Source organism: Lepisosteus platostomus, chromosome 7 (assembly GCF_059453375.1).
Source record: "Lepisosteus platostomus isolate fLepPlt1 chromosome 7, fLepPlt1.hap1, whole genome shotgun sequence".
Taxonomy (NCBI): Eukaryota; Metazoa; Chordata; class Actinopteri; order Semionotiformes; family Lepisosteidae; genus Lepisosteus; species Lepisosteus platostomus.
The window spans coordinates 6,702,049-6,728,383 of NC_142617.1; the positions used below are offsets into that span (position 1 = coordinate 6,702,049).

Here is a 26,335-nt window from a genome sequence, read left to right on the forward strand (position 1 = left end):
TGTACAACATAAGCACATGTTTTCCAAACTCAATCCCTTGTGTAAGAAGGTCTTTACCATAGATCTGGGAATAATACATTTACATACTTTGTCATTTTCTGATATGACAGCTAATCTATGTGCCAACACAATTTTAACAACAGTCAGAAACGGCAACCAAAGACAGTTCAATGAAGCAAGCCATTGAGGGGAGTGACTGCACACTTTCTCATGCAGTACAAACTGTTGAGGCCACTTCCAAGCAGTTTCCAAAAATGAAACAGTCCACCAACAGAAAGTCCAAAAACTCCTCAGTTTATTTAAATAATTAGTAGCAGCAGCAACAGAGCGCCGGCAGCTGACCCTCAACAGGAGGCACCTTCCTCTCTCTCAGGTCCCAACTGAAGACAGACTCACAGAGCCTAACCTCTGCCTTTTAAACACCCAACCCACTCTTAAAGAACCCCATTACCAAACGCACATCCACCTCAATAAAAACACACACATCAAAATAAACATCCATTGCCAAAGTCGATTACAATTATAATAACAATATTCCAATCCCTTATTGAAACATAGGGGTTATTAGTTTAAAACACCGGCGTTCATAAAGGTACAGGGAGACCAGCTCCCCTCCAGTCCACAAGAGGGCACCATGGGAAACAAGCCGGTGGCCATCCGGTAATCACTTCCCAGGCTTTAAATCCGGCCCTGCCTCTGAATGGGGTTTTGACTGTTCCACCAAAATAAGGTGAAGTGGCTGCAGCCAACAAACAACCAACAAACCACCCACAAAAAGGTAAGAATTATATTTACTTCAAATGTATAGTGTATGGGACCAGGCCCATCCCAAGGGGTTAATCCTGCGCTGAGCTGTTGACTGCACTCTGCTCCTTGCTCTGTCACTGTTTGTTTGTGCTGAGCTCTGGTTTGCAGGTCTGGGGATCAGTCGCCAATCACCTCTCCTTTCTTTCAGAGCACACTGGTTCCTTGCGTAGACCTCTTGCCACTTACCTGTGATGATGCTATGCCCCGTGACGAATGCACAAAACAACCCGGACTTTGAGGGTGTGAGGTAAGAACAGATGGAAATCTCTGCATGACAGAGGGACTGTAATGCTAACACATGTTTGTTGTCAATCAAATGTAGCACAAACTCCCCTGAACTCGTGTAAGCTTTGTAATGCTATGAGAACTACCAGGAGATCTTCAGTTCTGGTAAACCCTAATCTAATAAGATGTAGCATACCCCAAATTTTCAAAGATACAAGTTCTAGCAGGTAATTAATCAAATAAGCAAATTATTTATCCAATTAAGAGATCCTTAAAAACCTAAAGAGTTTTCAGTTTGCACCAAGTCTCTAAAAGCTTTAATTTCATCAGTAATCTCCTTAATGAGAGGAATTACCTTGCTCCAAGCTGCTATGGATCCACTGGTTACCTTTAAAATCTATTGGGTAGGAAATCTCCAAGACTGAAATCCTCTTTTCGCTTGGCTTAAACTCAGCTCAGTGACACTTTGCATCTTAAATACAGTAGCTATTGCTTTATTTTTCACGACAAAAGGACCAGGAATAGAAATGTAGGGACACCGTGTAACACAGTTTCTGCTCCTCAAAGAAATGTGAGAAGATGGAAAAGAATATATACGACAACCCTACTTGAATGTGTGCCCACTGTGTACCTGCTAATATTTATCGACACTCTCCCAAGGCCATGTGACAGCACAGCAGACAAGGGCAGAAGTAGTGACTGCTGATGCCCTTCTTGAGCCCAGTTATTGAGCTACTACAATTGCACGGTGTCGGGGGTCTTGGCACTTTTCTCAAGCTCTCAACACATTGGAGGCTTGGCATCGCACAATATCAGCTAATCAGTTGTTAGAGACCAATGCCACAGCAAGATTGCAGGCTTAATAACTCTTGATTAACATGTAAGATGAGTCAAGCAAGGTCAATGCTCCCAAATCAGGTAATCAGGAAGTAATCGGGAGAAGATGTTACAGAGCACGCAGCTCATTGATAGAGCCCAATTGACATTTCTTTCTAGATGTTTATTTTGCCTTATCCTCTATCGTTTCTTTTACCAAGATCTCATATCAAATTGTAATGTCCTGTAAGCGCAAAGTTATACCTGGGATGTATATACTGTACTTAATACAAAAGAGGATGTGGAAGGTCATGGACAGATAAGCCAATTATTTGCTATCCTTTGTTTAAAGTATTTGTGGTTGTTTGTCATTACTCTGCTCTGCCCAGTATAGAGGATTCATGGGCACTTTAAGAAGGCTGTAAGACTTGATTTCAGGAGAACTGGTTATGTTAGAGTGCGCAGCTTTTTTGTTTGTGAGAAGAATGCCTAAAATCAGCTGAAGGGTTTTTTTTTAAATAAAACAGTAGAATACAATCCACACTTCCTCTGGCTTAGATTAGAGGTGCAAATCAGGCCCTTGTCTTGCAACAAAATGGGAGGTAAGAGCAAAAAATCCAAAGGTTATCCCAACCCTTGGATGTGTGAGTGCTGTATTGATTTTGCTCTGTGTCAGTGCTCACTTTCCTGGCGAGTCAATAAATCCTGAGTCTTGAAGACAGCAGAGGTCAACAGACTCTCAGCATCTGCACAGAAAATGCACTCTATAATGGTATTGTATTCAATTGTTACTCTATGGTAGTGTTCTATTCAATTGTTCTCCAGTAAATAAAATGTTTTCCACTTATTATAATCATATTATCTTACCAAAAGCTATTGCAACATGATTAACTATATTCTTGAAAGTAAGAAAGGACAGCAATGATACAGTATAAGAAGGTAAACAATAAATTTGAGATATTACACATTTTAGAAGCCTAGCTTATTTGAAAGGATTAAATCAGGGATCCCACAAATGCAGCAATGAGAAAACTGGATTAATGCTACTGGCACTCAATTTAAAGTAGTAACATTACGCAATGTTACGCATTATAACATTAAAATAGTAACATAAATATGCCATTAGTGTGTGAGGGGAACTTTATTTTTTTAATTCCTCTTCAATATTGCGTTATTGGTATGAAAAGTCTTTTTCTTGCTCCAGCTCTTGTACAGTAGCCGTTTTGCCTGACTTGGCCAGGGGTTACATTAACTGACAAGTGCTGTGAATTTGGAGGTTGTTCCATAGACACTAGTATTTATTAGGCATGATCCAGCATCCACATCATTTAACATCTTGGGAAAGGTGATAGGAGGGTGGCAGAGGGATGCCGGTATCAAGATTAGGGTATGGGTTAGGACAATATGTGAAAGGACATTTTCATTTTGCATTCTGTTTCCAATTTAATGCATGATCAGTTCGCATCTGAGTTGTGTAGGAGCTGCTGGTGCACGACACATCACAATCCAGCAAAAGGAAAAAGCAAAATGTCAGCAAGAAATCCGGACCTGTCAACAATATTACATAACAGCTTTTTTTAGGAAATGAACAAATTGGGGAAACTCAGCAGGCTTTTTCATTAGGCTGAGCCTTTATCTGAGAATTATTTACCTCCATGAGTGCTCATCAATATCCCAGCAAACCCATCTAGATTGTGGAGCTGCTGTGGCAGCGGGAGACCCCTGGGAACATCAAGGAAAGCATGACTAACACTGCCAGCACACCGGCCTGGGAGATGGACATCCTCACTGACACAGTGCTGCTGAGCACAGCTTCTCGCAGACATGCTGGAAATAGTGACTGACAAGGGGAGCGCAGACAGCGACACTGGGAAAGGAGCAGAACTCTGCATTGCCTTTTAATTCAATGACCTGTATGTACAGGGGACTGACCCCATTTTGCAGCACTGGCAGAGCTATGAATCTTCAGCAGAGAGAGTTGCAAATCTTAAATGCCCTTTGTATTTACATGCTCGAAACAGTGTTTTACTGTGGGTTTCATAAATACACAAAATTTCCAGCATATTTGTAATGTGAGGTACTCTGTACCCACCTGACTGCTCTGGCATTGCCCTGTGCTATGCATCTATTGTTGTTAGAGGTGATTTGTTCAGCCACTTGGATTCATCTCTGACACATTTTGACTAAGTTTTCATAATATGAAACTATGACACTAAGTGCAACACATCACATCAGGACCATTAGTATAAAGGCCTGTGCAGTTGATGGATAAAACTCATAATAAAAGCCATTCACAACACAAATGCACAAACCATAGTTTATCTGTATTCACGTGACAGTTGCTAAGTAATCTAGAACTGTTGCACTGATCACTTCTGAAGGTCTCCAATAAAAGTGCATATGTTTACACTGGCCTATTGTATGTGCAACAGGTAGGTAATATCCAGGTGGCCTTTATCAGGGATTCTGGGCCAAGTGCCCTTCCATGTCAATCAAAGTTTTTGTTCCAGTCAATTTATTATAAACCTGCTCCCCGGGCAATCAAACTGATCTGGAGCTTGTGCTTCCAAAGCACAGAATGTCTTCTAAAATAGAACAGTCTGTGGTGAGAATCTTTGCTTTTAGTGTAGATCCTGATAATTGCCCTAATTCTCTTTTTATGGTCCTTTCTTAAAGCTCACTATTAATATGTTACAGTATATTCTTCAAGTCACTTGAATATACTGTACACCACTGCTATGGAACTACTGTACTATACACCGCAGCTGTAACAGATAAAGGTATCTTATAGCCATAGGTTGGTTATAATTACCCATAATGAATATTTTAATTATAAACTTTTTTTACAATGCGAACACCAATTCAGTATCACCATATTATAAAAGTAGTAATTCATAAACTTTACTAAAGATGACTTCACATTTACTATTCTATTACTAATACTCCAGCTGCAAATCTTGAGATTTATTGTAACTTTTAAGCATAGCTGTGGCAAAAATATCAGAAAAATGCATAACTGTTGCATGAGGATCAGGATATGAATATGAAAAGTATTCAGTCCTTTTTCATTAATACATTAAGTGCGTTCTGGTTTGGTCTCGTATTATTAGCACACAAAAAAATGCTGATTTGTCCATTTTTGCAAATATGAATAAAATATAAGCCTTCCTTACTTGTACTTATGAGTACAAGTTTGAAGGTGAATTATTTATACCTTTTCTGCCCATGACTTATTTATATATACTGTATATAAAATAATTTTCTGTATGTTAAAAAGAATGACTGTAATTACAGTTTGGGAAAGTACAAATGTCAGGCTGTTCTTTGCCACGAGCCATGACTATTTTGTGAGAACGGCTGTCTCCGCTGAAAACTATTAAGTAAATGTGTACAGGGGCGCCCCAGTCAGACCTGATAGTGGTACAAGAACATGTTAAAGCAGACTGAGCACAGATGTTTAAAAGGCAAGGTGTTGCGGAGGAGTGATGATTTTTTACTAAGAAGAATCATTTAAGCTTGGCTGGTTGCCATTCCTACCAACAGCCCAGTGAGAGGATCAGCCCCGATTGCACATGAACTTGCTCGTGGTTCATCGAACAGGGGGTCATACAGCACGTGCCGCCATGGGAGGTCTGTAAGTCGCTTTGAATGACCCAACGTCACACAGAGACGCTTTGATGGCCTTGAGGTCTCGCTCCACGCATCAAGCACTTTGATCTCTTCCTTGTGGGATTCTGGGCCTTACATCCGCACATGCTACTTATCGACCTAGCTTGTGTCTTTTGCCTTACCACACAACTCCCCTGTAATAGTTGTCTGCCAGGCAAGAAAACCCTGCGCTTGATAAACTGCAAATGAAATATTTATTCAGTTGCTTCGGAGAAACTACTAACCATCCACTTACTGACAGCAGTTTGGCAAGTCTGTTATTCATCGTCAGCCCCTTGTCAATGCACAACTGGATGAAGGCCTTCCCCTGAGGCTCCTCCACAGTTTCTTTTTACCCAGTTCCTGCAAACTCTCTCCATCTTCCACAAGGACTCCCTGTTGGTCTTCACCTGGTCTTTCCTGCATTTAGAGTCCGGGTCTCTCCAACGCCTTGTGTGCACACAAAGAACAGGCGTTGGGTAAAGCCTTTCATCCAGACACACGCTGAACAATGGTGACTTCTTTTGCTTTCACATTTTGTCGTTGGTTTAACATGGAATTTCCATGGTTCTTTTAACCCAAAGGCTCTTTTCACTGCGTTAGAAAACAAAGTATTGGAACAGAAACAATTCAAGAAAATCCTGAGTTTGATTCATATATTCAAGACAGTGTTACTCTTATGGTTTTCCCCAAAAGACACTTAAAAATCATGAGAAGTATCCATTAGAAAATGAATATTTATTTCAAAACTAAGTACTTGTATTATAATGAGATCTATATCTCACTGTTTCAATATTTCAGTTTAACAGTACAATGGTGGTATGATTATCTCACGAGCTAAACTAATTTGTATTCTCTTTCCTGCTACTTTTAAAAGCTATCTCACCACCCTGAACAAATGTTTTTCAGGAATGTCTGCTGCGATATGATTAGGAATTCAGACATCTTATTCCGATTTTATTTTATTACGTCATCTCAACCAAATTTATCCAGTAGGTTGTAACCCATGGGTGCTATCTGAGGTAGATACAGTAGAGTAAATATTATATTCTCTGAGCAGTAGCTTGCAGGATTTCCTTGCCAGCCAGAGTGATTGAAGTTATGGTGGAAGAATAATAATAGAAATACTAGTGTAGTATTATGGGCAGTGACCCCATTTCAGATGCTTTCATTTGAAGTCAATACCATATTTCTTGAAATTCCACATTTTCAAAATAGCCACATACTGTATTTCATGTGTAGTTTTGGGGTAGTTTTGTGCCTTTATGTTAAAAGAAAAATAAAACAACAAAATCTACAGTATGTGGAGATTCAATTACGTACATCATAATCAATATTATTATATTCTAATGCTGTACTGTATATATATATATTATATACTGTATATTATTGTGTATATAATACACAAATTAGCCAGGAGTGTTAAACTCAAGCCCTGTTTTGCTGCAGGGACTAAATCAACAATTTAGGATCTTGGACTGAAAACCAAGCAATTGTTTCTCTCCTGCCAATTAAAATTTGTGTTTGACACCATTGAATACTGTTGCAGACAGTTTTAAGGCCTTCATTAGTCGCCCTCCTATGAGAACAAAAAGACCACTGACACTCAGAGAGTGCGTCTTGACAGCTTTCCTGAGATCGTGCATTTTGTTTATTGTTTGTTTTGATTTCAATGTTTTGCTATTCCATCACAGGCGTTTGTCTAGTGAGCTGTGCACTTTCCATTGTCCATCGATCAATTTTGTACATTTTCCGTGTTGTGAGGAACTTGGTATGAAATTGGCAGTTGCTGTATGACTTTGGGTCATTCAGAAGGTCAGAGGACCGGGAAGTGAGTAATTAGCTTTTGGATCTGGTTACAGAAATGTCTTCTCACTTCATTCAGCTGTCTATTCACAGTGCGACAGCATCCATTCACAGTGTCACAGCACATGATTTGTAAATAAAATATAGATCTGCAATAAACTGCATTCTTAGATAAAGGAAATAGATAATTATTTATGCCTCCAAAAATTGGATCAGCTGTTTAATTTATTTAACCATGTTTTAACACTACTCACAGGGAGTAATGATTTCTGTTCTTTTTATGTATCCCCTATGTCCCTTGTAATATATCCAAGTTACCTTGTAATAAATCTTTTGGACCTTATGACTGGGTGTTTTCTTCAGTCCTACCCTTGCCATCACCCACTATACCTCAAGTACAACTACAGATTTACTACAAAGTTACTGCAAGGCATTTACATGGAGGTCATAATGCAGAGCTTATTCATGGCATAATTTGAAAAACTTTTTTGGAGTAATTTGTGCAGACGCATTAATTTTCTGAATGTAGTGGTAAAGCACAGAATGTTTTATGGCTGAGAGCAAAAGATCATAATCTGTACTCTCCTCATACTGCTCATTTTGGCCCATGGCATTTGTGCTTTAAAGTATTATCGTGAGCATGTGTAAAAGACGTGTATTTCTCCTCACAGGTGCAAATAGATTTTATGCTTAAGTGATCTATGACACGTTTGCTGGCAAACACCGAGAAATAAATTCTGCAACATCAGAAAAAGATGCCTACCTGATGCTGTTTTCCAGACAAAAATGTTTATGCACGCATATCGAAAGATAATGGTGAAAATCATTGCAGCAGAACGAACCATTTCCTGTGAACAGCGAGAATCAATGGCTTGTCCCCACTACAATCAATTTCATAATAGTTGCTGTACAGGATTTTGAAATGGATTTTTAATTGAAGGAAATGGGCCCTGAACAGCATCCACTATGGTTTCATCAGCCACAATTAAATGAAGGTCTCAGAGGGTGTCTTTCGTGAAACACAGAACCAAAAAAAGAGCACGCTGTACATATTTTAATCCTACATTCTATTTTTTTCTTTTATATTCAACCTTGCGTATGAAGAGAACTGCCACAGAGACTGAGAGTAAGAGAGACTGGCATTTTGCATTTTGTCATTTGAAATCTCTTTAATTTGTCATCTCAATTACTTTCGAAATTCCAGTAATTGCAATAAAAGAGGAATTTATAAATTCTTAAGGCATGAAGCCACTTAATCAAGAGATGAATACTACCACCAGCTACATATCGTTATGCGAATGTGTCAGCAGATAAAGAATTTCTCCATTATTTCACTATTTCTTTGTTCCAAATAAAGTCTTCTGTGCTCAAGCACCCATTCCAACCTGTCCTTGGAATGTGTACAAGGAATTCAATAAATTCGGAATTAGGAATTCAGTCCCGCAAACCAGATTTATCAATGCCTGCTCATATACTGTACTGTACCTGAGAATCCCTTTCAGCTGTAGAGTTTACTGATGCTTGAAACTGCTTCATTATTGCTGCCTTTTAGTTTCCCTTGAGTTATGGTGTATTACAGAGGTCTCCAACACTGGTCCCAGAGAGCCCCTCTGCAGTAAGCACTTGAAGTCACCTTAAATCTCACTTCTAAAAATTGGGAGCACTTGAAAACTAATGATCAATTATGCAGTTCAATTCAATTTGTATATAGCGCCTTTCACAACAAGGTTGCCCCAGGGCACTTAACAATGCAACAATGCAATACATGTTGTCAATACAGAGCAGAAAAGACCAGAAGACCAAAGAAGCAAAGGAGAGGAGAGGAGCCAAAAACTCTTTAGCAAGGAGAGAAAAAAACTCTAGGGGTCAAAGGTCAACTGGTTACCCTACCATTTTGGCCATGCTAACACTATATAATTAAAAAAAAGGAAATAAATGAATGGATTATGTTAATGAATTTTGTTTAATTAAGGGAATCTTAAGGAAGTCTTGATCTTTGAGGCTCAGGGATTTCTAGCCCAAATATTAATTAAGTGAATCACCTGCAATCGATAACAAATATTTTTTTCCAGGTCTTTAGAAACTGGTTATTAAAAGCCAATCCAAGCCTTGCTGGATTGTAGTCAGTTTTGAACATATCTCAATAAACACTTAATCTGTGTTGATCAGTCCTGAAAAGGGGTGATTTGGGGGTGAAACCTTAATCCAGAACAGCACTAAGATTTAAATGGCAGGTGTGTGAGATAAATGTGTTCTTTTCTGTCTCTTCCCGTCAACAGCATGCAGGTATTTCTCAGTAAGACGTCTGTTAATTACTTTAATTGACCTTTATTGTTTAGTGCATACTCAGCTGTAACAGTCATGACAATATGGAAAGCTATATTTCTATTAATTTCCATTACATCACATTCTAACTGGTACAAAGATGGAAACTCACTGCAAGCCTTTACATGCCTAAAGTAAACCTCTTAGCTATTACCCTTTCCTACCCCTTCCTAAGAACTGTTCATTCCTCCCTGATACACCTGTCAAAAAGGAGTGTGCACTGACAGTACCCCTACAGGCAAACATGCAGAGCTACTGTAGTTTCAAATTAGGACTCTATTGAAAGTGACAGTGATCCACAACTGCATTGCTGCATTTCCCAAGAGAGGACTCTCATACAGATCACTGGGATAATGCTAAATGAAAGGAAGGGTAGTCATATGCTCAATGTGGTGTAAGATCTCACACTAAACAGAAGTCAGCTTTTATAGTATTTTCCCTGAGACCAAAGTCTGTGATAATTGTGCACCTACAGTCACTATTTTTGTTTCATGTTTTGGTAACTGGTACAGGTATGGAGATAGATGCAGTCAGACTGCAGTAATCTGTTAAAACTTTGTGCTGTTCCAGATCTGAACATTCATTTATAAAGGCACAGTGAGGTCTGGGTTTGAAGGACAGTGAGAGTGCCATTGCACGTTAATTACATCTTATATTTGTTCAGTGTTAATTGATCATAAAATCTTTCATAGCTGGGCCCAACAACAATGTATGATTTTTTGTGAGGTACAGAACAAGTTAAACTGCAGGCTTAAGGCTCAGTCCACTGTCTGTTTCGATTTTGTCCCAGTTGACAACGTTACCAGTAACTATATTGATCGCAGTATTTATTCAGTTGCCAATATTTAAGTTGATGCAGGTACTGATGTTATTCTCCTTCTGGAATAACAGGAAACATCAGTCTGGCCAGTCCAGTTAATGAAATTAAGACCATTATTGCAATTGAGAGAAAACTTTCTTGGCCATCTTGCTCATTCTGCCTTGTGGGATATCCATACATTAAAACCCTAAACTGAAATCGTCTATCACACGGCAACATTCTGTCACTGTCATGACTTCAAAGACTCACAAGAAGCACCAGGAAACTTAAACTTCCAAAATGAGAGCACAGTGGTCCTTAATTCCACTGCTTGAGGTCAGCAGTCAGAACCAGATTTCAGAGGTGTCTTTCTAGCAACAGCAATCTGAGACCAGGAAAAAAGAATAACTTTGCTCATTTAAAACCTTGATGAGTCCCACTTGAAGTTTAAGGTAGTTGTAGATGAAAGTGAAATAAATGGACCCTGTTGTTACTAGGGGTGAGAAGAAGCAAGTACAATGTACCTTGACAGTTGGCTAGTGTTTAGTTTAGGAACGTTTAAAAAGCAGTAGCAATAGTTCAGAATAAAGTCAAGGCCATCAACTGTATTGATACAGTATATATGTAAAACATGTTACAGATTTTGGATGAAAATGTACTTTTTGCACAAGAAAATGCATATGGACTGACCGTTTTCTGATAAGAGGGAGAGTTTTTAACTTTCTGTGGTGTTCCATTTAATTTTGTCTTGTGGTAGTATGCTGTAGTGTCTTAAATCCCCACACTGAAAAATGATTAGAACCTTGGTCATGCAACGCTTTTCTGTCACTGTCGTGATTGGAAAAGCCTGCCTGAAAAGACAACAACTCTTGTTAAATTATCACAATGGAAGAGACACTGACACTTCGTCTTTCCACAAACTAGATCTCTCAAACTGTATGAAATGGTGAAGACTCTGGACTCCAAACAGAGGAGTCCAGAGTTACACCCTTGATCGAGGTACTGTAGTTTCAAATTCAAACTATAGGCAGTCACTCAATGGTTCCAGTCAATTCTCTGTTACATAAATGGGTCTCTGGGTTTTCATTGTTAATGAGAATTTATTCTCAATTGATTTACCTATAAAATAAAGGAATAAAAAGGATTTTAAAAATCCTTTGCAATTCTCATTTTGGTGCATTTTAATCATATCAATTGAGATCAGTACATTTCTAGTATTCTCGTCTTCAATGTTCACATTCTTTAAGTCATTGTGTGTGGTTTACTCCATGATTTTGTTTTTAACAATACTGGTACCAATTTACAACCTTCCAGCATGCTGCTTATTTGCTCCCCTTGATGAAAAAGAAGTGTAATTCATGGAACAGCTCAAACTAATCCAGGCGTGACTAATACAGTATTTTCATTTAGAGAATGTTCTACTACAGCGGAACAATTTTCTTGCAGATAAGAGACGGCAGAAATTCTTAAGACTTTAAAGTGACCCCCCCTGGAAAAAAACAAAAGGAAAGTCAGACAATTTGTAAGTCACATGAAGGAAAAATGTTTAGTGACATAAACCATGCTCATTTGATTTTAGTTTGTCAGAGGAAAGCAGATTCCATACAAAACCTGAACAAAACAGAAGTAACGAAATTATATTTTATAATGACCTATTAAGTTAATGAGTTGTATCGAATTACCATCTGTTAATTTACTTAATTTCTATAAAACAGGAAATGAAATAGTTTCAGGTTTCTTTGGAATGTCCTTACTGTTCGAGAGAGGGTTCAGTGCTTTTTATAGTATGTGCTTCCAAAACTGATGACAAATCAGTACCGCAACATCCTACATACAGTAACTGCAAATCAGGGTGCAGTCTCCAGTGTTAAGAAGTGTGACCCGCAGATTGCTGAGTGGAAATGCCTGTCTGAATCCTGTTGGTATGCCTTTCAGCTAAGCAGTATCAAACACTGCACAAGAGCCACCCCAGCTAAGTGTTAAGTTAACAGAGCGAGGAAAAGCACTGAGGCTGTCCTTAGTGTTTTACATGGCCCTAGGGAGAGTGTAGGTCAGTGAATGACATTTTCTTGGCAGATTCCAGGACTGCGTGGGAAATGTGAGCCTCACAACAGCGGTTTCACCTTGGGGTGCAAGCGAGACACACAGAGCCTTTTACAACACGTCACACCTTCTACGGTTTGTCAACTTTCAAACTGAGGCGACCACATTCTGTGGGTTTTTATTTTAGCCTCTCAGCTGAACAGTAACCACCTAACGCTGTTTAAATTAGAGACATAGTGCAAACGTTATCATTGTAAAGTGTGTAAAAACCAAACCGTTTAAAGTACGGTGTCTGGTGAATCCTTTACACAAACAGATACAACTAACATCAAATTAAAAATGGAAGGTTTGCAGAATGTAAAGTCATGTGACTCATACACAGAGATTGCAATCTAGAGTTAAAACCCCCCTTTTGGCTTGTTATCCCCCTCATCAATTCTTATTGTATGTTTATGATCCATTTCAGTTGATAGAGATGCAAAGAAGGTCAATTTAATTTAAATTTTAACAACTTTTGTTTGTGAGCACTGTCTGGTTGGCTTAATCCATGTGTTCCTGTATTTTGGTGTTTACTTGAAAAAAAGTCTGTTGTCTCCATATGGACTTCAAGATCTAATTTATACAAGTAATCCCTTCAGATGCTGTAGATTGTGTTTTGGACGTAGAATTATGCACTTAATTGCAACTGGTATTTATTAAAAAGATGCACACATTGTCAGAAGACATGCCATGCCAGATTTTGTTTTATCCATAATTAGAAGTTCTTTACAGGTACAGTAGCTCCACTTTGGCCAAATAAAAGGATTCGTATTTTAGCAAACCTTTTTCTTGAGGATGATACCATTCCAAGGCCTTCAATTGCAATACAAGCTTCCTGGCTTTTCTTTCTTTTTTTACTTGCGGCCTCCTTTCTGCAGTGCTCACCTGATGCCCTTTGGGGGGCACGTTTGTCTACACACCCAGTGCACAATCTATTGGTCCTCATGGCCCAAAGCAAAGGGATTGTTTTTCTCTATTTGTACATTTATGATAGAGGCTTTCCAAAAATCATTAGCTGGTGTCATTGACATTTGACAGGTAAAGGAATTTCCTGCAGCACCATTTGGGACAATATGATTTCAGCTTCCAAAAAGGCTTTGTCCAATCAAGTATTTTTCAGAGTGTAATTGACCCCTTGTAGACACACTCTTGTATGAACCCTGTCTCGGTTTCCCTTATGTACACTCTGTGCCTGAGGGGCATTTCATTTGTTTTGGGAGAGTCCAGACGTAATTAAGGTTTGGAAACCGCTTTCTCCCTCTTTGTCCGTTGATCTAGTTGTTTTGTTAAATGAGAACGGCAGTCTTGGACTAGCAGCAGCAGAAAATGATACCGGATAGCTGGTCTCATTACAGATGTTGGCACTGTTCTGGCAGCATCTGGATTCCTTCCCTGGCATGACTGGTTCTCAGCTGGTCTCGGCATTATTTGTATGGAGTTGATATACTGCCGCAGTGGCTTGGTCCTCCTTTTTGAAGCTGTATGACCTTATTTTAGGAATCCGTTAGCAGTGAACTCGGAGGAGGTGGTGGGGAGGTTAGCCAGAGGGACTGCTGAACTGGATTTGTTCTGTTTTTGAACAAATTAAAATTGATCAACATCACTTCGCAAAAAGGAAATGAAGCTAGTCATGCCATCTGTGCTTATTGTCATTGTTGTGTTGTTGTTTTTTTATTTGTAAAGCATATTTTTCTGCCTCTCAGTCAACAAACGGTACAAAATATCAAGTCATGAAAGATTTGCCAATGAGCCTGAAAGTCTTGTGTGTGTACAATATATATATGCATTGTTAATAAATGTGAAAGGGTAGCATTCCCATAAAGGTATCTTCATTAACCTTGCGAATGGAGAACAGCAAAGAAAAAATGTCACTGTCTTTGAAACTGGTGCTGAAGGGTGACAGATTAATATGAAGTTTCTATTTTGTTAACTAATGCTATTACATTTATTTTAACAGCAAATTAATATGCAATGAATGAAGTCTAAAAGATTTTAACGAGCACTGTTGATGGATATTTGAGTTGGGAAAACTAACATTTTAATAGCATTTTCAGGTCTGAATACCTTTTTTATGAGGTTTTTCTCCGGGGTCATAATATGGCTCATTTCGTTTCATAATGTAATTTGACGTTACTTTATGCACAGCTTTATAGTGGATGAGCTCGCTTAGTTTATACAGAATTTCAAAGCTGTGAAAATTATATTTCAGTGCTGCCATTACAAGTAGCTTGGCAAAATAAACATTTAGAATACACTGATTCTAACACAACATTCAAAACGTTTTTGGGGATAATTCTCGGTTAAATATTCAGTAAGCTCTCGTAGAGGGTAAAAAACATTCTACAAGCGCAGTCCAGATATTCAGCTCTGGATGAGTGAACAGCACAATGGATGCCTCAAGCATTTTCTTCATTTGTTGACAGCGATGGGATGATAATCTTTCAGTGTCTTTTTTTAATTAACGTCTGTATATACAATGTGCGTGTAAAAATTAAATCGATTGTGTTTCTATGGCGTCCAAACAATAACGTTCTGCTCGGGTTCTTGTCTGAATGCACACTCACCAGTGCTAAATTAAATCTCACACAAAGATTGACACCAGTAAGCAAAGTGTCATGACGGGCACTTACAGGACAGTCACCTCTGTTATATTTTAGTGTTTTCTGTCATCAGCACATTCCCCAGTCTGTTGTCACTTCAACAAAGACTATCAGAATACCAAACGCCACAGACCAGTGTTAGACCTCATAAAATATTGAATTGTGGCCAACACGTGTGCCTTTGGTGTTACAAGAGTAATGTGTCTTAACTGATCGTTTGGATTCATCTTAATGTTTTCGTTTGTTCAGGCAACGACAAAATACGTGTATGACTTGTTTGCTTCTCGAAAACCACAAAGCCACCAAAGGCTAATCCAAAAAGCTTCGAGTTTCAAAGTAGGCCTAACTCCGTAAATTAATGTTTAACTATCTTAAACTTGTCAATATTAATTTTCGTTTTCATTGGAACATTTGTATAAACGAAACAAGCTATTTTTATAACCTTTTGGATGACGATGTACTGTAGCTAATCTATCCCAGTTTTAGGGATTAAATATCCGTATTCTACCAATTAGGGGATTTCTGGAAGTTTAAAATCTTATTTATGTTCTCTAGTTATTTAATCAAGCAGTGGTAACTGCAGATGGATACGCTATGTATGTCCTCTGTTTTTCTACTTTTATTTTTAAATAATACAGGCGGTCAGTATTTTCTGATAAGAGTACACTTGGGCCGTTCTGACGGAGTCCGACTGGGTGGGAGAGAGTGAGAGAGGAGGGTGCGATCACGGAACAGCTCAGCCTTCACAGAGACGTTTTTCCTTTCCAGCAAGCGGCACTGTTTTCTGTTTTATGTCCCTCTTTCGAGCTGCACTAAGATCAGACTCGAAGCTTTTCCTAGGCTGAAATTAACTAGAATTCATTGAATCTGCGGATTTCGTGACGTTACCTTACGTGCTCCTTCTCTTCTCCCGTGCGTTGCTGTTGTATTCTCTCTCTTTCTCTCCATTCCTAGTCCGTGTCGTCTTTATATACTCTGGATACCGTTAACTCCGCTTTACAACCTGGATTAGAAGGAACTTAAAGGGTCGTACTCTTTTTTTTCTTTTTTCTTTTTCTTTTTTTTTTGGTTTGGATTTAAAAAAAAAAACTAACTCTGGGAACTGATCAAGCTTTTCACCCGGGAGCATGGTAGTATGACAAAAGGCTTTTTTTCCCGAGATGTAAAAAAAAATCATAATTGATAACAATTGCCTTCCCTCCCCATTTCTGTGCATGATACGCTTGGCGTTGTAAAAACCCGTCTTAATTTCGAGAGGGTGGATAATGGATGAGTGAAGTCAGTGCGGTGTTAAATAGGTGAGTAAACCCTTTATATTTAATAATTTTCTTCGATTCTTTGGGCAACGTTCTGTGTTTTTGGTGTTTTTTTTCCAAGAAGGGGTTTCATCAACAAATTGAAGAGGATATCACATTAGTATAGTGAGAGTGGAGCAGCCAGTTACATAACAGTTGCATATACGGTAACATTAGCAATTTAAGAATACACAAGCTTCTTTCGTGTGAATAAAGGGTACTACACTTAATAACATATTTAAACAATGTTCAAGGTAGTAGTGGCTTGGAACGCCACAGACGATCAGATTACCTCAGATCCTCCAAACGCAAACATGGCACACAGTACGATTTAAAAAATGTAGAAATGAGAAGCAAAATATATAGCCCATTTAAAAACGGCGATATATTCATTATGTAAACGTGATTAAAAGTCGGTGTCTTGTTTGTATACAGCTTGTATAGCTGTATCTTACTCTGAATGTGCTGTTAGTACTGCCTACTGTAAATGTGTCTACCAAAATACTGGATTTAAGTTTCTGCCCATTCGTACAAGTTGTCCAGACATGAGATAAATACCCTGGTGTTACATAGGACAGACCAATTAGACATTGCTTCGTTTTAAACTACTCATGTGGTTCAATTGAACGGCTTAGTCTTTCTCTTACGTTATTTCTGTGGCTTAATCTGTAAAATAGGCGAGGAAGATACATACAGTACTCCACCATGGCGTTAAAGAAGTTAAGACCCTACTCCTATGCACACAGTGAAACATACACCGTGACAATTCTCTGCGGCATTGACATTGTTCGTACTCGCTTAATTATTATTCTAAAGAATTGTTTGTTTTTTTAAAAAAAAAAAACCGCAGCCTGAGAAAGCGCAGTATCATTAAGGCAAATAGATGCGGGGACTGGAGGGGGTTGGGGACCCTGCGGTACAGTATACGAGTCCAAGGCTATTTAAAAAAAAAAACATTTCAGCTTTAATTTTCTTAGGTACGGCGTATAAAGATTCACATCCAAACAGAGGCGATATGGATGCAGATATGGTTAGATCAGTGCTAATGAGGTGATACCTAATTTTGTCTGGCTACAAAAGAACTCCCTCCATCTCCATGGCGACCTGGAAATCTCTCATTCAGAACCATGGAGAGTGCGCGCAGCTAGTAGCTCGAGGAAGGGAGTCGGTCCAGCGCCGAGGACAAAGCGGGAGAGAGTAACGTGCACGGTGAAGCTTAAAAACTGTTGTCAGCCCTGGAGACGAGCAGGGGCAAGGTTTGACACCGAGACTGCTCTTCTGCCAGACACAGCGGGGTGAGTGCACCGAGCGTTTCGACTCCCGGCTCAGCTTACTGAGCGTACGGGTTCAGGGCTTTGGGAGCAGACACTTGAAGTGCCTTGTCTGAAGATGAATTGTTCTGAAGTATGAGTGCATTTAGTCGGAGCAAACGGCTGCTAGCCTCGCAGTATCGTGAACCGATTTTACCCGCCTGATAAAATAACGAACCAGACCCGCAAATTTAACGGACTGCGACACGATCCTGACTTTTCTTTTTGGGGGGGCAACACAGAAACTCTCTCAGCTGGATTTTAGTGGTTTTGATTGATTCGAGAAGTTACAGTACAGTATGTGCCCTATCAGGACCATGGTTAAAAAAAGAAGAAGCTCTCATTAACTTTGGTACAGTATTAATGACATCACTATGTTAGCAATAGGGAGATCAAGCACATGAAAAGACGGGTGGAGGCTTAAGTTTTGTACTTTCTTTGTTGCAGCGATTAATTACCGAGTTAAGCATTTCAAGTCGCCTAGCTGATCTTCGGATGAAGTTTGATTACACTGAGCAAAGGAAAGTGAGACTGTCAAGCAAGCAAACGGCTGTTGCATAATGAGAACCCCTGGGCTGCCGGCTCACTTTTGGAAGAACAATTACACGGGAGAACTGAACTGCTGCGTCTGTCAATTCCTCATAAGGAAATAATAATGAATTTGGGCTTAGCCTCTAGGCGTGTACAACAGGGGCAAGGCACTGGGCACGGAGAGTGTAGCGACAGTCCAGGATGTGATTTTTAAAACGAGTCAGAAGAGCTGAGTGGCGATCATTCTGATTTAAAAGGCCAAAGAGTACTCCCATGAACTAATCTGCCAAGTGAAAGAAATTGTAGGCTTGTATTGGCTGTCTATTCCATAGAGCCCACTTTTAGGATATATACAGTACTTTTTTTTTGGCGAACGACTGCAACTGTTACCATATGCCGCAGCACGGCGTGATAACGTGACAGGTGGTTTATAAGTTTGTTTTTCCCCTTTGCCATTGCAACCTATTGGTGATTATAATAAGTTAGATTTGGCTTCAGCAAGTATGTGTTTAATCTTAAATGCCAAAGATTCATTGATCCACTTTTTTTCGAAACATAACTGCGAAATTTAATCTTTTACTCCGGAAACACTGCTAGCCGCATTTCATTGATCATTGTGATTTGGCACATTGATTGTATACTTCTCTGCAGTTTCAGTACGTGCGTGTTACTATTTTTCGCAGTTGGCTCTAAAAACCTGACTTCATACGGTACGACTGCGCGCTTTTGTGATTGATTCATACGCATAAACCCCGTTTGACTCTGAGCATTTCATGCGATCTATAGAAATGAATCTATATTTTTCGCTTGCAGCGAGGAGTCGGTGATAAATGAAAACCTTGTTAAACTGCTGTAATATGAATTATTTCCATTAGTAAATATTCCCCCCAAAACTGAAAGCTTGGCATTTTTGCATTAGACAGACTTCAAAAGTGAGGGAAGACCTTTGAAACTAACTGATTAAATACAGTCGCTGAAATCATTAACAGGCTGCCGCATGCTGCAAAGTTTATCTCTGCCAAAAACTCAAACCCCATATAAGACTTTGATTAACGAGTTGAAGATTTGTTTTTGAGACGAATAGATGAATCCGTCTTAGCATAGAACTATTCTTAACATTACTAGTCCTTGTAAAAGTCCCGAGGAAGTTTTTTTTTAACTCTTTTTCCATTAACATTATTTATAGTGTTTTTCACAGAGCTCTGTGCAGCGCTCACCCGTTTTAAGCCAATCTGATAATACGTATTTTCGTATAGACGAATAGACTCCAAGGCAAAGGCAGATATAATTACTGGTACTTTGTCGTCCCTTTGTAAAATTATTACCTGTCTATTTTAATTACTTTTTTTGGGCCATTTCATGGGGGAAATCACCATGGCTGTATTAGATCCAGAATAAGCCATCCGTACGCGGCACTTGTCAGAGAGGACGCGTGTTTGCTTTAGATGGTTTTAAAACACAAACTGTATTGATACGACGGTACTGACCTCTGAGAAATAACGCGTTATTTAAATACACATCTCTCAATTTTTCACTCTGTACTGGTCAGGACGTTCAAAACGGCAATAATATAACTCGAGCAAAATAGTCCAGAGTGCCATGGCGATTTATGACTGTATCGTTGCTCTAAGGATGTCGCCCAATTTTTATTCAATATATCCCACAAGTTTTCTTCAGCGATTTGATGTTTATTCTTGAAGTATTTTTCATATAAAGGACAAGTTCTTATGTGATTAGTGGATTGGATAATTGCCTTAAATGATTAAGCGTCTAATCCATTTTTCATCGCGTTAGGTTTAAGAACATAAATAAGTTCATCTAAGCGGTAATAGGAGCTCATGGATAAACCTTCAGTACATAAAAAAAACTTCCATTTTTGTGTGTAATTCAGTTTACTGCTTTGAACTTCGTGATTTCAAAACCAAGGACAGCGCGCCAGGATAGCGGACTATAGAACTAATTCCCTCATAATACCGGGTAGCTGTGACAACAAACAAAAATAACAATGATCGCTCTTCCAGCTTTTTATAGTTTGAATATGTATTCATTGGAGGTACCGCGTTGCACTACGTTTGCGCGGACTCAACTGATTTCCAGTATAGTAAATGCTTGGACAAGATATGGAGAGGTTGTAGGGCATAGTAAGATTTCCTGGTTTATAATACTTTAATCGGTATATGAGTAGTATACAGTATCAGAGTCTGTTCATAGGCTGTAGTTGCATTTTTGTCTTACTACTTCTTGATCTTGGAATACCACAGCAAATGACTTTAACACTGTTCATGTTGTTATAATAACAGAACGTTACATTTTGCCATTTTAAGCCAGAGGTGTTTTTGCAGGGTGACTGCTCATATCATGACATATTTTGCACAAAAAAAGCTGCATTGATAGAAATATGACAGGATTTGTATTTTATGTACATGCAATGTTATATTTTACCTATGTATATCCTTCACTGTATATAGCACATATTGTATATAGTATTAATACCCCCTTTTTGCATAGTAAGGCTAAGCTGCAATCAGATTATCTTGCAGTTTAACATCTGATTGTACAACATCTGAATCTCTGAATATTTACTGATTTAGGAAAACAGTTGTAGGTATTTTGATAACGAAATTATTTAATATGTTACACAGTGAGTCATAAAGGGGGAGCCACCTGTGGTGTCTCTAATAAAATTCTTTGACTGAAATACTGCAAGTGTGTGACTGTGAAGGAGGGAGTCTGCCGAAGAAAGTTTGGGCACAAGAATGAATGGATTTGGAGACTCGTCTCCCACGGAGAGCGACGGTTCTTCCAGCCTGATTTGAGGGTTAATCTCCAGAGGGGGAGCGAATCCTGGAGTTAAATAGCAGCTTGTCCACTCCAGGCTCGTCTTGCTGCTCAATTACAGACGAACTCCCTCAGGCCCTAAGGAGCAGTATTCTCCAGAGTGGACGTGGGAGTAGAGCGACAGCGCAGAGCACGAAGCCTCACACTGCCCGTGTGTTTGATGGCCCTGCTTTGAAGATGCCGAAATGATTTTTGGGACTGATGTCCTGCTAAATTAATATCTGGTTTATTAGCTGCTAGAGTGTCAAAATTGTAAAAAAACAAAAAAACAATGCGCAATCCAGTTTAATAAGTATTAACTCTGCCCTCCAACACAACCGGGTATGTTCACCCCAGCAGTACTTTTGGACGCAGGTTGATCATGCGTTTCCGAATGTGCTACTTCCTCTTTCAGAAACGGAAAGTTTACCTGCTGCCATCTGGCAAACCACGTGAGCCAGCGCCATTAATCCAAACAGAATCCTTTCTGCATCCATATGGTTTAACATGAGTTTAATTACTGACCCCATGCCTTGCACAGGAAACGCTGTTATTATTTTTGGTCTTGCTGTCGCCTTTATTATTTAGAATGGAAACGTGACACAGTTTCCATTGCTCTTCTTCACAGCTGATCTGCTCTAAGCACTTCAGAGCTGGTATTTGCCAGCTCTGTGTTTGCCTAGGCAGTGTAAACGTAACTACAGGGCTTATTTACATTTAATAGATTATATGCTCTGCATTTCTAATCCAAAGCACCTTCTTTAGGATTCTTTATGCTTGCTTGGATACACCCAAGTCCAGTGTCATTGTACCTGTTCGGATTTTACAGTTTAAAAAGGCTATGAACTACTGTATACAGCAAGCTGTGTATCTATTTATAAACTGTAGTATCTATTGATTAACTGCATAATGCTGTACTTTAGTTAATTAAATTTGTTTGACATTCCCAGAAAAACATGGGTTGCTTTACAAAAAAGCCTGAGATTAAAGGCATAGATACTAGACATTTCACATTTTACAAACAAGGGAGGATTTGATTATTCACCACTAGAAAAATGGGTTTGCTTTATTTGTTGTGGGAGTTATATACTGTATATACATGGAATTTGCATAAAGAATCTTTAGTGCAAGTGTGAGGTCAGTAACATTTTATAAAATGTCTTTCTTTTTAGCATAGTGCATGGTTTATTTTATGTTTAATAACATGTTTTGGGTGCCTTAAAAACTGCGGTTAAAATGTATTTTCCTTTCTTTTGAAAAACACATTTCCCAACATTTTTTATATGTTAAGTATAATCACGTTGCTGTTTGGCGCAATTTGTGAACATCTGTAATCACATCTCCCGGTGGTCAAGGGGAAGACAGGGAGAAGAGTTACATAAGGTGTTATCTGGATGTTTCAGTGATAGAGGGGGGTGGCAAGCAAGTAAGAAGTGATGAAAAAAGTGGAGACCCCAGAATGTTACCACTTTATTCCACACACTGTGCATCTTTCATGGTGAAAGCCTGATGGATTGAAGAGCACGTTACCATGGTGATCATCACTGCCTTGCTGATACTCCCCAGTGAAACCAAGGGATTTTTCCTCTGACAAGCTGCCTTAACATAGCCTGAGATGTTAGGAAATTGAACCTGCTGAAGTCCCAAAAGGTGCTTCATAATCTACATACAGTACTAAGCAGCAGTGTGATATTTCCAAGGAAGTGGAGCTATAAACTTTGGCGGTGCGTGGTTCCGATGGAAGTGTTTGTAAATGCATTAGGATTTACTTTAAAAATCGTTGGGGCTTTTTTCCTGTTTGCTTTCATTAATATGCATGCTCAGCACAGAGGCAGAGGTTTTGCAATATTTTCTTGCCGGCAAAAAGCACACATTTCTCATTTTGCAGGTTTTCAGATCTAGACCTTTCACAGCAACTGTGAAAATTGTAACTGCGGAGTTGCACGATGTGCCTTGCATTTGACTTTTACATGTTGTGCATGTAATGTCAATCATTTAGCTGATCCTTTTCTTTAATTATAAAATCTCCCTGGTCTTACTCAAAATTGAATGTGAGTGGCTTCCAAAAATTCAGGGCAAGCCCAAATTAGGTCAATTAAAGATGCTGTTAGGACGAGGTTTTCCATCAATATGAAATGGTTTGGTTGTATAGACCAAAAGAAATCTGTCAGTACAAAAATTCAAATATTAGCCAGAATGAGGTATGGATGTCAGTGTACTGTAATTCTACGGTGAAAATAAATCATGTAAAGGGCAAATACTGTACCTTCATATATTGATAGCCACTTTACATATACACTGTGGTAAAGCAGTCACCTTAAATGATATTAAAACCAAGAGATTGTTCAGGTGTATAATTTTGACAGCCCTATGAAGCAAATGTCTGTAGGAGAAAATGGAGACTGCCATACAGCGTTCCCATGGTGTCAAATTAACTAGCAATATTCATGCCACACAGACTGCTACAAGTTAAAGCTGTCTGGCAACCTTTGACAGAATCTGTGTAGTGCGATTGTTTCTATTGTGACAGTACCATACTGTAGGTAGGACACACAGTATATAATGACTGAAATTCTATGGGCTCATCCATAACAAATGTCCTCAATATGTAATGATCAGTTTTGCAGACTTTTAATTATAAAAGCTAATTACACAGGAAAAAAATGTGAATAGTAAAGAGTCTAGAAGGTTAAGAGTGAAATGGTTAAAGTGCCTTGATGTATCACATTAATCAAAGTGAAACTGTGAATAAGCAAATGTACACTTCACTTTAGTCTGTTACAAATGACCATGTAATACCAGTCGCATTTTTCCTTAACGCTGTACTCTTGTATTCAGAACTCAAAATGATTAGTGCATTTAGAATAACTCTTCACAAATTAAATGATGGGGTTTGTAGCCGAGAACCGTTTTTTTAAACGTTGTACAGTAAAGAAATAACACAATAACTCACACCATAGTCAGATGTGTTGTTTATCATTATTACAGTGCCTTTTTCACAATTGCAAGAATGAGTATGGGTTCACATAAGAAAAAAAGTATTGAGACAGTTGATTAATGAGTACGTGTACATGAAAATTCTAAACACCTCAACAATTACCAGTCTTTGTTGGTCTGTGTAATATGCTATATCTTAACCCTTAGCATCCCTCAGTCTTTATTTGAAATTAAACTCCATCAGCATCGTTGAAGCTGGGGAATGCAGCCCCTGGTCATGAGAGCAGTATAATCGTAGAGCGCTTATCTTTCCCAACACATGCTGCCGGGCCTTACCCTGTGTCCATTCTGCTCTGCTACACACTGTCTGAGCCTGTGTATTTGTGATCAATAGCTGCAATCATAAGAAAATACTTGTGTCAACACCATGGAATACACTGTAAAAACATTAAATCCCAGATCCACTGACCGTGTGCTGCAGTGCTTTCCACAGTCTTTCAGGGGAAAAAGCCAAAGATGGGGAATTCTGGGCTTTCTGTGGAGCAGATACGTTCCTCATACCTTAGGAGCTACAGTACAAAGGGCACTTTATAGATACATTTGCAGTGTTTTATAACTTTGATTTTTATACATCATTGGAGCTTTTTTTAAATAAGAACAATCTGATGTTCTTTTCATCAATAAGCATTTCATCGTTAGTAGGGATAGTTTCCTACTGTTTTATTCTCATTTTGGTAATGTGTTACAAGTTATAGAGGATTTATAAATGTGTGAAGCCACTGAATTAAAGTGTTACAGACAAGTCTGCATTTACTATACTGCACTGTACAGTATAATCAGTGGCTGTACATCTGACATTCTCCTTCAGGATGAACCGTGTCAGGATTTAATATTTACGTTCTCTATTTTATTATAATCATTAGGTTATGTTTTATGTATTCCTTCATAGATTCTAATTGTAGCACCAGTGGATAAACTGGCTTTTTTTAAAGTAGTAACATCAAAGAATTCATGTTAATATGAATAAGACAAGATACAATTCAACATATATTGTACAATACTGTATGCATATTTGTTAAAAGGGTAGGTATCGGTTGATGAGGCTTAATATTAAAATGCAATTCTTTGCAGAACTGCTGCTGTGGCAATTGAATATGCAATATGAATGCCGCCCTGAGAAAATAAAGAATTGGATGTATTATTTCTTGAAATGATCAGATATTAGAAACCTGTTCAGGAAACTGATTTTAATGAGCTTTAGATTACCCTATATTCTACTTCTGGTGTGGTTTTGTAAGATACTATTCACAGTAGATAATTTACCATATAACAATGCTTCCTGAAAATGTTCTGGCATGTTTTTTACATGTTATTTTCCTGTGACATTTATCTCATCGGAAGAACATTTAGAAAGCCTGAAACGAAGTGATTTAAATAAAAAAAAAAATGATCCTTGTTAATACTGTATGTGTAACTACTTTATAACACTCTACGTGCAAGCCGATAGCAATTATTGTTAGTTATTCCATGTGTCGCTGTAAGTTTAATGTCCGACATGGTCTCAAGTAGTCCTAGGCCCTGCTACAGTACTTGATTCAAGCCCGTCCCTGCTGTTATAAAAACTTGTCATGAGAGTGGGACTGATCTGGGAATGATCCCATTGCAGTAAACATTCCCAAGCTTTATATTTCCTGAACACAGCAGAAAAAAAGCACACAGTAGTGGCCACAGAGGATTTTCTGTCTACTCACAGTGGGGAATAAAGTTCTAGTTCAGGCAGTTACTGTACAAACTGGCTGTGTATCACAGCTCATTTAAGCAGTTTCCACATGTAAATCCCAGTGATGAAGCACTTATTTAGACAAGGGTATTTGGGAGTAATATACTATAGTAAGAGACAATACATGTGATGGATGGAAATCTTCTTGAGTAAACAACGTGAAGTCAAAAAGGCAGATTTTTTTAAACAGCTCATTACTTAATATTTCCTAAGACAATATACTGTATAAATATTTTTAATTCAGATGCTCATTAATTTTAGTCTGAGCAAAGCAGCTATGTACAGTGTTATATGTTTGTATGTCCCCAAGAAAAATGTGTGTATATATTATATATACTGTATACACAAGTCTCACTTTCTGACTCCCGAAATTGTTGCATAGCTGCATATTAATCATTGGTTTTAGCCTTGAGAAATATTATACAAACTTTTAAACAAATTTCTTTCTAATTCAGGGTTGTATAGCTGCGCAAGCCTTCACAAAGTCAAACACAGATTTTTGTTTGTTAGTAGGTTTATGTTGGCTGCCTGTTTCAGAAATGTTAACTGGAATGCTG

At 38.5% G+C, this 26,335-nt stretch overlaps 1 protein-coding gene across 2 annotated transcripts in view; it reads left to right on the forward strand.

Moving 5' to 3' along the window:
- The first annotated feature begins 15,345 nt into the window (after positions 1-15,345).
- The window catches only part of kcnj6 (potassium inwardly rectifying channel subfamily J member 6), a 60,923-nt gene continuing 49,933 nt past the window's right edge, over positions 15,346-26,335 (forward strand). Inside the window, exon 1 of one of the 2 annotated variants that reach the window (XM_088638922.1) lies at positions 15,346-16,406. The gene's annotated coding sequence lies outside the window, so the exon portion shown is untranslated. Of the gene's footprint in view, positions 16,407-17,295; positions 17,699-26,335 lie in introns of those variants that run through there. The other variant, XM_088638923.1, reaches the window with a different exon arrangement.